We start from the raw sequence: 16,328 nt of genomic DNA, 5'->3' as shown, positions 1-16,328 counted from the left end.
TTTCCGTAAGAAGAGGGAAGCATTTTAATTGTCTTAAAATATGATAAATTTTAAAAAAATTCTATGTACATTTATTCAACGTAAAAGTAAAAAATAAAAACATATATATTTATTTTCCATTATTAAAATTAGTTAAACTAGATTTCAAATAGCAGAATAATTAAATTATATTTCAATGTACTGTTAGAAATTTATCAAAAAATATGGTTAAATACAGTTTTTTATTCGTAGTTTTATAACCATACTAGTTGTAAACTGTTTCAAAACCGTGAAGGTCAAAAAAAGTTCTTTATTGTAAATTTAACGGTTAATAGGATGGACGGACTGCTTGTTAAGGGATTATAGGATGGACTGTTATTTTATCATAATTTTAAAATGAAAATTCTAACAGTGTAGGAATAATCAAATATATTATTATCCTGTAAATAGTAAACTTTATTTCATAATTTTTATATTTTTGGAAAATTTAATACGCATGCAGCTTTTTGTTCATGCACAAATGATGGGAAAACGACGTGCGTATTTGTGCTTTTATACATTGTGTTTTGTTCTATTGCAAAAGTTTTAAGAAGTTATCGAATAGGCATTAAAGAAGTTAAGGGGTAAGTAGAAAAAAAATTTCTGGTATACCACTAAAAATTAATATCTTTTTCACTTAACAAGCAGCTATGCAATTAAACAAGAACTACATTACACTAGAATACACATTTAATAGTTGAACAACTATTGATGGGCTGGGGTAGTCTGGTTGGTAAGACGTTGGACTCGAGTTCGTGAGTACGAGAGTTCGAATCCAGCCGAATATTCAAATTAAATGGCGACTGTCGTACGCTAACTCTGTCGGAGTCCACGAAGTCCTCCAAGTTCCATAACAAATTAATACCTCTGGGGGAGAATCAGAGGTTGATCGCTCTCTTTTTCAGGTCAAAATTACGATCTGTGGATAAATCAATGATGTATGATTGGGTCCTCTCTGTTAAACGGGCTGTGATGTGCGTGTGGCTGAAGTCGTGTTCTTGGCTATAGATGGTGCCACTGAAATAACAAGAAACGCACCCTTCGATTCGATTAAAAATTCGATTGATTTCAAGCAGGCTTGCTGGTATTGGCCAAGTGGCATAAGTAATAACAACACAACTCTCAGGGGCGGATCCAGAAATTTTTTCTGGGGGAGGGGTCATAGACTTAGATCCCCACACGATTAATTTTTTTTATATAAGAAATTTTTTAAAAATATTTTTTTAGAAAAAAAAACTGGGGTTTTTAATGCTAGTCTTCTCATTTATTTTTTTCATAATGAACATCAGAACAATACATAAATAATTCAAGTATTCAACATCTATAAATAATAAATGTAATGCGTTTTTTAGAAACTTTGGCAAAACTTGGCTTTGGCTTTAGAAAAAAAAATCAATTTTTCCGACCTACTTAGGTGTATGTGCCCCCTTAAATAATTTTTAAAATATTTTATTTCTTTTGAAAACTATTAAAAAAATTAATATTTTTTTTTCAATTGGGGGGGGGGGTCATGACCCCCCCCCCCGCTGGATCCGCCACTGACAACTCTTGATCCAAAATTCAATTCCGAATCAAGGTTGGAAATTGAAGAAACAATTATTGTAAAAGTAGCGTAAAACTAATATACCAAATACAATGTAAATGTTCATTTTTTTTTAATTTTAGAAATGCGTGAAAAAATCTTTTATTAGGTTCAATAAATGAAATGTGCAGTAAGATACCTCAAAATATGTTAAACCAATCAGAACAGTTTCGTATGCAAACAATAAATAAATAAATAAATAAAATAAAATCCTACTGTATGAGGAATAAATAATACTAGATGTAATTAGGAGCACGAAAACAACTTCGCGCTTTAATTCAGCAAGCCCCTATAAACAGAAGGACGTCCGGAAATTAAAATAGGTCACTAACCAATCAGCGTTAAACAGAATTATTTTAAAGTAAAATAGAGGTGGGGATATGACGTCATGACGCATAAAAACGAATGAAAATTAGTTTCCAAGTTTATATGCAAGCCAGTATCAATATCTTTTTATTATCCTGTTGTTATTTTTTTCACAACCGTACTCATTAAAAAAGAGAATCTCTCTCGTGCTAACCCCCCCTTTCAAATATGAGTATATGTATATGTATAGGGTCATTTTAAAGTGACACGCAAAGGAAACGACTCATAATAAACACCAGAGGGGGTGCTGGGAAAAGCGTGTGCCTTCTTTTCTAATAAGCAATTAAAACAAAGGAACAAAAAAGAGCATAAAACAATATGGAAAGTTGTTTTTCTTGTATTGTTAAAAAAACGAATAAAATATTGGTTATTTTACAAGCCATTTTTTATTTGTTTGAAATTTCAGAACCTATGAAACCATAATATTGCTGATCTCCCATATTTTATTGCGCGATACGATGGTTCAATTTTGACGGAAACACAATTCAATTTAACAACTTATTAAGGTTACTGCAAATTTGAATCTATTATGATTCCAGATACCAATATCGTGGTTCAAAGTTGAACTGATTTTCTAAGAAAGTACAATGAAAATACCCTCTCGGCTATGTTGAGATAAAGAAATCAAAACACATCTACTAAAAACATTTGGAGTTAATTTATTTTTTCCAATCCACCATATTTCATCAGTTGCAAGAAATTAATTTTCTTCTTTTTATAATTTGTATTTATACTTTTCATTTTTATTCTTATGAATTTATATTTTTCTTTTTATTATTTGTATTTATATTTTTTATTTTAAGTTTTACGAATTTATACTCTTCCTTTTATTAGTTGTATTTATATTTTTATTTTTATGAATTGAATGTCTTTTTATTATTTGTATTTATTAATTTTTTATTTTTATGAATTTATATGTAATTTTAGCTAATATTAGCTTATATTTATGTAATATTAGCTAAGAAATAATAAAACTTTTAATATAAGATTTAATGCAGCTTGAATATTTAATATAAAAAAGTAATAATATAAATATTTGAACAATATGAGTATAAACGTCATTTATTAGTTTTTTTTTTAGCTTGTGCACATTAATTGTCATAAATTTTTCCCATATTGGAATTTACTTTTCTACTTAGTTTCGGTATTTTATCATACATTAGAGACAAAAGCATTATTTCGGAGAAGTTTCGGAACAATGAGCTATAACTAATAATTTCAATTAATTATCCAATTAAATCTTCCAAGCTAAACATATTAATTTTTATACATATAAGGAAATACTTTTGTAAGAAAACGTTTATAAATCTCGTTTTTATAAATCCACAGGTCTGTTTCCAAAAATGACGACAGGTTGAAAATTTCAGCTCATAAATTATAGAAAAATGGCTAAATTTATAATAAAATACAATAAAAATGTTTTCTAATAGCGTATGAGAACTTCACAAATTAAAATAAAAATATAACAAATAACTAATAAAAAAATAAGTAAAAAATTGTATACTGATCAATAAATGATAAAAACAAATTAATTAATATAAATAGGCAGATAATAAAATAAATAATAACTGAAATGACATAAGTAAATAAAATTAATAATAATTGAAATAGTATAAATAAATAAAATAAAATAAAATAATAGAATGAAAAAAACTAATAAACTTTAAAAATAACAAATTACTTAACTTTTATAATACTTAGATTTCATATTCTAATTATTCAATATCTTCTAATTAAATTCCTCACTAAAAGTTTCAATCTGAGATATTTCATATTGCTTCAAGAAGTATTTACTATACACCGAGGAAAAAAGTATAATCAAAATTACAAGAATATGGTAAAATTTACAGTGTCTCTGTCACTATGCTGACAACTAAAAGCTCGGCAATTTTTACCATAGTGATTTGGCAATAATTTTGGTAAAATAAACAATAAAATATGCTTTCATAATCTCGCACAAAATTTGGTAAATGCTGTATAATTTGGTAATTCAATCATAATATCTTAGAGCATGGAAAAAAAACCTTTTTTCGATTGAATTTACTTTTCAGTTTCGCAGTTTTTACAAAGTCTGTGAAAATAAAAACTGTAATTTTGAAAACAAGAATTTTCGGTTAACCACTAACAATTGAACGGAAAAATTACCAAATGAATGGTTTGAATATTGTATATTTTAGTTTTATTAACCTAAATTAAATTGTTTTTAAATAAATAAATGTCTTTACCATACATTACGGTAATTTTACCAGAATATTTTCCTCTATGTAGGACTTTTGCTTAACGAAATTTTTGATCAATGTAACAAACATAAGTTACGCGAACACTACATATCATACTATTATATCGAATTTTTAGAAAATTCAAACGACAAATTAAGTAAAAACTAACATAACAAAACAATATTCCAGAGGCAATGCCTACCTGAAAAAGTTTTCACGCATAATAGATATAACATAATGAAGTATTTGAATTTTTCCAATTACATAAGCCTGCTTAGTTATTATTAAAAAAATCAATTTTAGGTTTATCATGAAATTTAAAATATTCACTAAAGAATCAGTCACCGTAAATCAGTTTCATTATAACTCGTTTTTAGTTCTGTTCATTAGAGTGCAAATCCATTCTTTAAAATTAAGCTATACGAAAATTCAATCACGTCAAAATTTGTAATTAAAATTTTCATTCATCATGCTTATAGATGCGTGGAAAAATAATGAGATCATGCGAAATCAAACATTATCCGATTTACAATTTAACGGTCCTGGATTCCCTTTTTATATTATTGATAATTTTTTTTTATTCCAAATTTATCGTTTGCATTTCGTTATCAAAAAGATTACTAATCAGACTTCATTTTAACTCTGGAAAATCAGCATAATTGCCAGTCCGGTCTTTTACCACTTCTATTTTTTTTTATTTTCAATTATATTTTTTTCATTCTTTATCGCTCCTTGTTCGTTCAAAGAAAACGAAGATAATAAAAGCAATTTTTTTTCATTATTATTAACCTAGATTTAAAAAAAAAAGTTTGAAATAAAAAAGCACTTAAATTTTTCGATCTTATGAAGAAAAATGTTAAATATAAAAAAGTAAAAAATTAAAATAAAAAAAAAAAGACACTCATGAGGGGGGAAAATTAAGTTACGACCTCAAAGTAGAGAGTTAAAATATAGAAGTAAAAAAGAATTAAAAAGGGAAATGGAAAAGAAAATATGAAAGTGAAAAAAATAAGAAAGTAAAAAGGGGGGAAAAAACTTGTCCACGTTTGAAAAAGCAAGAAAAATAATTGAAGCAACTGTAAAAAGAAGAAATCCCAATCTTTTACAGAGCTCAGCTAGTACAACAACTGAACAAATTTGTCTCCATGGTTGGGTAAACTTATCAAATTGTTCCTAATTAAGAATGCAAATGAATTAATTCAGTTTAATTTTGTAAATGCGTTGAAAATATTTCGCGAAAGCAGACAAGCAATCTTGCTTCATCAAACATCAAGGGCAAACCCAGTAAAAGTAAAAATAAAAAATTAAAGGAAAAGTATAAAAAAAAATTCAGAAGGAGTAAAATGAAATATGTAAAAAAATTCTTTTAAATAAAACAGAGAAAAACAAACCCTCGGAAAAGAATGTATTTTGAATATTCATAGTTATAAATCTAATTATAGGACATAAAGAAATTATAGCATCCACGTAGATCAATACGGGGAATTTGCCTCGCTAAAAAACCGCCAACAAATGAGTTAATAATAATATATACATATAAAAAAACTTTCTTAAATTGAATATGTTTGGGACGTTTTATGAAATTATGTTCAACGACAAATTATTAATTTACTTTTTTTCAGATCCATCTTAATTTGAAGCATTTTTTACTGTCGTTATAGTAAGAAATGGCACTGTAGGGAAAATAAGATTTTTATAAATGACAGAACAAAAAAATATAAAAATTATTCTTTATGCTAACTAACAATTCAATAGCATCGGATTGGCAACTAATTAATAATTTAATTTTTAGTTATTAATAAAATAATAATCAATTGTAATAAAATAAATCAAATTAAATATTATAAAATTAATTTATAATTGGAAAGAATTTATTTAATTTAAATAGATTTGCAAAAATAGTTTGCAACTTTAAGCCTCAAATTTGAGAGATAATAAATTATATCAGAACTTGTGTCTATATTCATAGTTAATAGTGGCGTATTCCCCCCACAAGATTTAAAAATGCGCTCTATTCTAGACCTAACACAATTTTTTCTTTCTTTTTAAATTATAATATGAAATGATAACAATGAAGAGGCATTCGGGTATTTATAACCATTCTTTTTATTTTATGTTAATTTATATATTTTAATTTAATTTACTTTGATATTAATTAATAAGGAATTGATAATTGCGATGTAAAAGCGAATTTCGAAAAGAAGAAATATGGAATATTGTATACACTTACTTACCATATTGAAATGAAATTCACCTTAATAGTACAAAAACTATCAAGAATAGTAAAACACACTATTTTACAATAATTATATTCAAAGTTTAGTTAAGATTTATCTTTAATTGTAAAATAAACTAAAAAATATCTTAGAAAAGAAAAAAAAATATTTTTATTGTAATTCATGTAGGGGTGTACAATCATTTTGAATGAATGGCTGCGTACCCAAGTATTTAGACATATTGACAGCAATTATACGTTATTATGTTGACGTTATTCTACTATATATGTTATTATGCTTTATGAAATAGACACAAATGAAGAGCTTCAAAAGTGATTACTAAAATTCGAAATTGACACATCATATTTTTGTAGCATAAAAAATATTGGGATTTTATAAACTATGGAAATGTCATAGCGATAACCTTCGAAAAAAGCAATCGCAAAATTACATTGATTTAAATTTGGCGCGTCCAAAACTGAAGTGTGCATTTCAAAATTTCCTATTTTTTTTATTTTCCAAAAAAAAATTTTTATTAGTTTTTATTATTATAATATTCACGTGTTGCCGCATGCGGCTATATATATATATATATATATATATATATATATATATATATATATATATATATATATATATATATATATATATATATATATATATATATATATATATATATATATATATATATATATATATATAATTTTAATAACACCATCCAATGTGTTGTTACTTTTTATGCTAGTTATGTAAAATATGCTTTTAAACAAAATACGATAGACAGTATAAACATTATTAAAAATTATTGATTAAATTTGTGCTTAAAATAAATTTCTTTTATTAAAAATATTTTTCCAAACAACAATCTCGAATAAACAAAAATACAATGAATAGAAATTTGTTTTGCTTTCTTCCCATTTAAATTTTAATTATTGGCGACCGATATTGAGCTGTACTTAATTCAAACTGTTTTCTTTTTAAGCCGAATCGAAACAGTAACTTAAGCGGCCTGAAAATAAATAAATATTTTTCGTAAAATAAAAATTTTAAATTTCTCTGCAATGGGAACGAAATGTAATGATTCTCCATTTCGACAGTTTAGTATATTGTTTCTAAAATCTGAGCTCAAAAGAAAAAAATTTAATTGAATAAAATAAAAAATTAATTTTAAAAATAAATTTTTTTTGAGTGATATGATTTGAAATATATGTTTGAACTAGTTATTGCAAACTAAAAGTCCATAAATATTATTTTCACGAATTTTAGGAATCACTATGAAATCAATCACAAATGCTTCATATCGCTTCTTTCAATTGAATATGAGTATGAAATAAAACAGTGGCGACTCCAAGCGATTGCAATTTTTAAAAAAATGCCCAGATTCCAAAGCAACGGTTTTCTACTCTGTTAAAAATTCGCGATCAAATTGCAGTAAAAAGTACCGGCATTCAGTGTGATGGGCCTTGTTATCACAGGAACATGCTAAGGAAAAAAAATCTAATATATCGTCGCTTTTATGGTAAAAAATTACTGTAAAACCACCGAATCACTCTAATTAAAATAATATTACTGTAAAAATGGATGTTACAGATGATGCACCGAGAGTGTCGGTACTTTATACCGGAATTTTTTTTCGAGTGAAGTTTTTTTATTACGTTTATTTTAAAGAGGCAAATTCCTTTGCTGAAAATTTTGCTGATATGAAAGAAAAATATTGGGGCCTTAACAATGCTATTCTTTCTTAAAAAGTTAGGAGGGCAATGGCTTTCTAGCATTTTGACTGCATAAATTTAAATTTGGTAGCCCTAATCAGGGAATATTGGGGAAGGTGATCTACCATGGCTTGATTCTTTTAAATCAGACTTTACACTGATTGGAATGATCAGATCAGGGTCTAGAAATAGATTGTCTTAGAGCAGTGTTTCCCAAAGTGTGGTACGCGTACCCCCATGGGTATGGGAACAGTGTACGCGTTCTTATTCGAAATATCCTGCAAACGAACGAAAATTTCAAAAAAAATTATTTAAAAACAAAGCTAGTCATGAAAATTTATGATTACGTATTTTTCTATTGACTATTTTTTGCAGAGTTAACAGTTAATAATTAGTGGTGTCAACAGCCAGTTGTGCTTTTTAACTTTTCTGCAATTTTTTATAGTAAAAAATACATTAATTTTTTTATTAGTGGTACACAGCGTTACGAAAAATTTAGAAAGGGTACACAAGAGTCATAAGTTTGGGAAACACTGTCTTAGAGGAGTCTTCACCAAAAGTTATTGGCCAACGCTGCACTGTCACGCCAAATATAAAAGTATATTAACTAATAATTTGCAATAACGTTGCTGCAATTTAAGCATATTTAGCCACGATTTTTATTAACTGACTTATTATTAGTGAAAAAATGTAATATGTATTTGTTTTTATCACTGCTGATGAAAAGACTATGCGTGTCATTACTTCAATGCAATACGTGATTTTCTTCTTAACGTTGTAGGTTTTAAGAAAAAAAGACCATGCAATTTTGGTGTTAAGTATTGCAAAGCATTTACTTTTATGGAAAATTTCTTTGACTGGAAATAAAGGCACTTTAAAATGAAATCAGGAAATAAAAAATGGATTTTAATTGCATGGCAAATGAATCTAGGATCACAAATAAGAATTTAGAACAGTGGCAATGACAATGAGATCAACACCTCTAGAATATATATATGTTGTTCCGGTAGCCCACATATTCAGGTTTGGACGATAATATAAATCCCGATGCAGTTATATAGGCTGTCTCTGACTCCGAAGTGTTGTAGGTTGCGTCCGATTCTCTCGTGTTAAGAACAAAAGTTCGATATCCCTCAAACACTACGGCCGATATTATTTTAATTTACGTTTTTAAAGTTTAAATTTTTGTATTTCGAAATTAAGTTGATGCATAAAAGGCAAAACTTTTCAAAGCATAATTTATTTTTCCTTGATATTTGACCTTAATAGCTTTTATAAAATATTTTTAAAGGCTCAACTTTTGAAGCAAGCACATTAGAAAAATCGATTGTAAAATGCTGAAAATTTAACTAAATCTACTAGTATCACATAAGACCTTGCTAAAAAAAAGTAAAAATCATAATACAAAACTAAGTATAATAGTTAAAAAGATAGAATTTGTTAATCCAAGTCAAAACTTCCTCGACATACTACTTCAATTTCAATACGCAAATGAATTTTTCTTAAAGCGGAAACATTTCATTTTTACACTTTAACTCCCAAAGGAAAATGAAGGGATAGTAGTTGATACACATATCTCCAATTTACAAAATTCGAATTCCAAAATTTATTTCGGTGGAGATACAAAAGTATAGGGGATGGTCACATAGATAATTAACAAATGCGTAATTTAATCGTAGGGTGATCAGTTTCTGGTGGCTGAATTTTATGGGGCAGATAAACTGACGGAGAAAAGTGATCAGAACCTCAGGCGAATTAGAATTTAAATCAGACGATATTCGCCAAGCCCCACGTGACAAATCGAACAAACCCGATCCGCATCGCTAGTCTGAGATCAATTTTTACTCGCGCACAATTTGTTACTCATTGTAAAACTCATAAATCTATCAAAAGCGGCGCCCGCTGGTCGTGGCTCAGCGCTCCCTGGCGGGAGGATTAGATAGTGGACAACAAGAAAACTTCTCAACTCTCCTCCGCACCGGCGGCCATGATGGTCGGACCAATCTCTAATGAAGAGCACCAGACCACGTCGCTCATTCCTATTTAACAGGGTTTGCGTATAGCCAGTTTTAAAACTTTTCAAAATAATAATAATTGGCGCGGATGTGATAATTCTAGTACTGGGATTGGCGATTTTCTGAAGTGATGCGTGAAATTAAAACTGCGGTTTTGGCCTGTTCCCGACAAATTTTCTCCGGGAAAGAAGGCCGATTGGAATAAGGAGGGAGGTGCTGGTAGCGGAAAGAGAAATTAAAAGTTGGGCAAAAGTTTTGAGGGGTTTGTTGGGAAAGAATTGAAACGGTTGGTGGTCTAAGCCGCCTACGGGAACGGATTAATGTACGAATTAATGGTAGATATAAATTAAATTGTTCGTGAGGTTTGAATAATGATACCACATTTCATTTACAAAATCCAACGCTTAGATAGAACAATTAGGGAAAGACAATTTATTATTTTTTCTTGAAAATTTCTTCATTTAAATGCGCTGGTAAAATTAATCACTATTATTACCCGAACTATTTTCAAATATGAAAAGTAAGAAATCTGTATTGTCAAATAAAAAAATTGTGCATTAAGTTTTAACAGTACAAAAAGTAATTTCTTAAACGGAATATAATTACCCAACTGAGTTCTCATTTTATTCACGTTCTGAAACAAAATGTAACGAAGTAATTGTATTTTTCTATTAATATTTATTCATAGTCTGTGAAAGCATATATATTCAAAAACAAAATTCCATAAAATAGCAAATGACAATTTTTTAAAATCTTAATTTTATTGCTTTTAAAAATTAAAATTTTTTTTAACTTAGTCTTCATTCAACAAAGTAGGGAACGTTAGATTAATATAAATTTTTAAACTATTCAAAATTTGGGCTGCACCTTTCTGTACTTCCTTTATTTATTTTAAAATAAAATAAATAATTCCTTCTCAAAATTTTTGAAAGAAAAAAGTGTTAAATCGGTATTTGGTACAAAGCATTTCTAAAGCTTTAATTTAGAAGAGAAAAATGAAACCATTTATTAGGTTGATAACACTGAAGGACAATTTTTTCCCCTTTCATCTATACGAATACTTGATCTTACCTAATTGGGGTGTGGGGATTTCAAATTTTGCTCTTAAAGCTACAGATCTTTCTAAATCACATTTTTTGACTATTTTTTTGTCGAAATGTACAAGCTTAAAAACGATGTATGAAACAGGGGGTCAAGTTAATGTAGCGACAAACTTCTAGGGGAGTTAGGGCATATCATCAGGATTAAAATTGCATAGGAACCGTTGTCCAAAACTGCTGTCACACACGGCTAGGGACGTTTTTCTATTTTGAACTATTCAGAAGCACACGAAGAAACAGCTCATAACAGAGAAGCACGGTGTATGACGACGTCCCTGATGACGACTTTTCTGGGCATGGGTTCCTATGCAATTTTAGTCCCAGTGATCTGATCTAAATTCCCTATAAGCTTGTCGCAACATCTAAGCGTTAAACATATCAAATATAGCGTTTACCTGATAAAATAACGTTTTTAAACTTATACATTTCGACAAAAAATAGACTAAAAAACTCATTTAAAAAGTAAGAAAATCTGTAGCTTTGAGAGAGAAAACGTTTGCAGATTCGAATTCAGCAATAGAAAAGTTTCTTTGATCTGCTTTTTTCAATTTTATTTTATATCCAACGTTGAACAACCGACCCAATTTCGGGTTTACGACTACTAATGTTCAACTCCGTAGCCTTGTAATTTTGAACACAATCCAGAAGACAAGGGAACTCCTGGATCAAGTATTGGGGAAAATTTGCCTTCGTGGAAGACTTTTTGATGGTACTAACCCGCATTTGCGTTACATGGAGAGGAAGATCACGAGAATCTCCCGCGATTAGCTTAACGGTAAGGGGACTCTGACCCATGATTCGTCCACCACTGTAGCTGGTGCCAGTGGATTCGTATCGACCAGACATCGCTGGGATTCGAACCCGGCTCCCCACGTGATTTAAATACAAATAACTCGCTTATAACGAGCGCGAAGGAGCAGCAATATTTGTTCGTTATAACCGAGTGTTCGTAAAATACGGGTTTGTGAAAAAATTGCAAAAATTCATACATACTTGCTAGATTATAAAAGAAAATACTTAATTTTTCTTTTATTTCTGTGCAGTTTAAAAGAAGTTCAGATCTTGTTATAAGCGAGTTCGACTGCATAACATCTTTTTTATCTATCAAAAGAGACACACCTTACAAGAAGAATTTAGTGTGTGTTTATAATTAAACGAGTAATGAATTATTTAATCTCAGAGATTCTTATACTCGTTTTGTTCAGTAAATAATTTAGTACAGGTATTTTGTTCACAATATGGAATTTTCGATTATTTAAACATGTAAACATTCCGGTAACAAGATGTAAGCAACTATGCAAAGAAAAACAGACAAAAATCTAGTGATTCACCAGATCAAAATATTCTAAAATATTTAGCATTATGGAAAATAAAAGGAACGATATTAAAATATTTCAAATGGAAACATTTAAATATTTAGGTTCATAATAGAGAAGCACTTTGAGCACTTAGGTTCATAATAGAGAAGCATATTTGATTAGTACTTACCCGATTGATGAAAGTCTATAAATATTTATCGGATCCTTGCAAAAGATTTATATACCAAGTCCAGACAATTTATTACACTGTAACTGGAAAGGAAAAAAATATTTAATCAATTTAAGATGAATCATATCCTAGAAATTTTTCATGGAATTAACAAAAAAGACCACTTTGGCGACGATATTCTTAAAAATCTTGTCGCCAAACAACTTAAAAATTTGTGTGACGTTCAATTTTATAGCATAATGTGTCATTTTTGTGGAATTCTCAATCGTTGTTGAAAATTAACACGGAGATTTCATTAAAACCTTTTATTTTAAATAAAAAAAGAAATTATTTTTTTAATATTTTTTTCTCACGCGCAATGAGAAATTTCTAAAGAGGGAAAAAAAACGAACATCCTGAATAATTTTTGATCTGATGATCGTCTTTTCACAAACTAGGACCGAACAGCAATGGTTGAGGGGCCTTAGCTGTATGCTAATTAATTAGTTAGTGTAGACGCTAAGAAATCCGATACAAATACATACTTTCTTTAAATTAACGTTTTTTTCTTTGTTTTTTATTGCGGATTTGAGTTTCAGATCCTACAAATAAAAGGGGGGGGAGAGAGAGAGAGAGCCACAATCTAGAAAATATGATCCTAATAGATTGAGCAGGAAAACGGTCGAAAGTTTGTACCCTTTAATAGTAATTTCATTTTTGTACGTGTGCATAGCCCCATCTCAAAGAAGTTGTATTTTTATATTTTTATTTTTTGGGAGCTATTAGACCAATTCCCTTCAAAGTTTAGATTTTGTAATTTGAAATTGAAAATTTTAAATAGGTGTAAAAATGTATATAACTTACAATTTAAAATTTTTCCGAGCATTAATAAATGAAATTATAAAAACTAAATAAGTACAATTTTTTTTTACAAGGAATTATCGTTGGATGAACAATTTTATGACTGAGTGCAATCGTTTTTTATTCATTTTATTTTTTGATTTACTTTATTAGCTCCGCAGATATGACGAAAACGCAAAGAGTGATTACATTAAAAAACGCTAACATCGACTCCTCGTTCGTCTAAGTCAGTGTTTCCCTAACTTATGACTTTTGTGTACCATTTCTAAATTTTTCAAAACGCTGTGTACCACTAATAAGAAAATGAATGTATTTTTTGCAATATAAAAATTGCACAAAAGTTAAAAATCACAACTGGCTGTTAATAATTAACTGTTAACTCTGCAAAAAATAGCCAATAGAAAAATACGTAATCGTAAATTTTCATAGCTAGCTTTATTTTCAAATAAAAAATTTTTGAAATTTTCGTTTGTTTCAAGATATTTCGCATAAGAACGAGTACCCCCTCTAAACTGTTCCCCTACTCCTGGGGGTACGCGTACCACACTTTGGGAAACACTGGTCTAAGCAATAGGGACTATATTTCTAGCTTCATATTTTGAGGCACTCTATATTTTGAGGGTCAAGTATCCAGATATATCGAAACAAAAGCATGTTTATTCAGAGAAACTACATTTTAAAATCCGATTTCGCAGCTTAAAATACTGTCTACTCTAACTAACAAGTACATTTAAAGAACCGTTAAAATAGAGATCTAGAACATGAAAACATGATTTATTAGGTCAAATGTTACCAAATTAAGTACTTTTTTTATTTTTCGTACCGTACTTCAAATTTCATAAAGAAACAAAGTTCTTATTTGTTAATCATTGATTACACATTTGTTAAACATTGATTACACATCCACAGAAAAATCGGTTTAATGTTGAACTATAGTATATACACCTTGAACTATAGTATCGGTACCTTGAACCATAATATCAAATTTGCTGCAACATTTGCTGCATAACTGTCAACTCTAACTAACAAGCACATTTAAAATTATGTCTTCGAACCATTAAAATAGAGATCTAGAATGTGAAAATATGATTATCAGGTCAAATGTTACCCAAGGTACTTTTCTTATTTTCCGTACCGTACTTCAAATTTCATAAAGAAACGAAGTTCTTATTTGTTAATCATTGGTTACACATTTGTTTAACATTGATTACACATCCACAGAAAAATCGGTTCAATGTTGAACCGATTAGTATCGGTACCTTGAAGTATAGTATTGGTACCTTGAACCATAATATCAAATTTGCTGCAACATTAATAATGTGTAAAATGGGACCATAATACCCTTTCAAGCTGAAGCTAAGTATTGTGAAACCAAGTTAGAAATTGTTTAAGTTACACGATAACTTGATTCACTTTGGGAACCTATTAAAGTTTGCAACAAATTTTCACGTCGTTTTGGTTCAACGCACTCCAATGTATTTAGTATCTATGAGCAACAGGGGAAAAAAATCTATTAATAATTAACAACATTTAGCTAGATACATTATCCGATTTATCATTATAGCTAAAATTCCACTTAATCATTCTCTTACATATACGACAGTCTTTAACAGAACTGAATATGTATGTTCGTCGAAGTTCACAATTACTAAATGGCAATTCGAAAAAAAATAAAACGAGTTATCAATCAAAAAGAGTTGAATTTAAAAACAAAAGACGGAAAATCTTTTTTTTAATGGCGGAAACTGATAACAAATGAAGGGAGGTAATACAAAAAGCGACTTTGAATTACATTTTGAAGCAAAATAGAATGGGAAAGGACATAAACCATTATAAAATTTGAATCACATTCTGTTCCGGCGCATCCGTTGTATTTTTAATAAACTATTATGGCTTCTCCTTCATTCTAATCACGGTTATTTCCGTTGTCATTTTGTTACAGAATATCGACCATTTTCTATCTCCGATTCTCAGCCTTTACTCTAAAATGTTTAGAAACGATAGAAAATTATTTCAGTCATTCGAAAGATTTCTTAATATTTTTTTATTGCATTGTGTGATAGGATGATTTCGCTATAAGTGGAGGATTATAGATTAAATCGTTATTGGTATGAAAATGTCTTTAACATGAATATCACTAGGAATGATTTTACTTTGCAAAATCAATATAAAATTTTGCGTTACTTATTTTAGACGAGCAATGAAATCGCGAAATTTTAGATAGTATGAAAATTTGGACTATCTTCGAGTTTGTTAAGGTCTGGTTTCTTAGAACAAGCCCCTTATCTGGGCGTCTGCGGGACGTCAACGTTCCGCTGACGCCAACAAAATACTGGTTTGTTTGCTCAAGGCCTGGTTTCTTAGAACTAGCGCCTTATCTGGGCGTCAGCGGAAAGTTAACGTAGAGCTGACGCCAAAAAATACTTTTTTGTTAGCTTAGCGTGAGCAGTCGGTCCAACGCAGACATTATCTCTCATTGCGCGTGCGTTAATAACGTAAATAATTATTTATTTTGAATTTTTATTGATTTTGTTATTGTCGACCAGTGTTTTAGAGAACAAATAATGACTTTGTCCAAGAAAAAACACATTATAGCTGACCTAAATGAAGAGTGCTATGTTTAATGAAGAAGCTATGTTTAATGTCAAAATCAAAATCTTGGCTGATTTCAATGTGCTGTTGGATGTTGTCCGCCATTGCTTCTGTGGTTAACGTCACGTTGAAATCCAACTGCAGTTGAGTTGGAGGGCAATTGTAGTTCAAGATGAGCGT

This window comes from Parasteatoda tepidariorum, chromosome 7 (genome assembly GCF_982258835.1).
Source record: "Parasteatoda tepidariorum strain Cologne lab strain chromosome 7, Ptep-v5.0, whole genome shotgun sequence".
In the NCBI taxonomy this organism is placed as follows: Eukaryota; Metazoa; Arthropoda; class Arachnida; order Araneae; family Theridiidae; genus Parasteatoda; species Parasteatoda tepidariorum.
Note: the sequence above shows the minus strand (reverse complement) of the source record.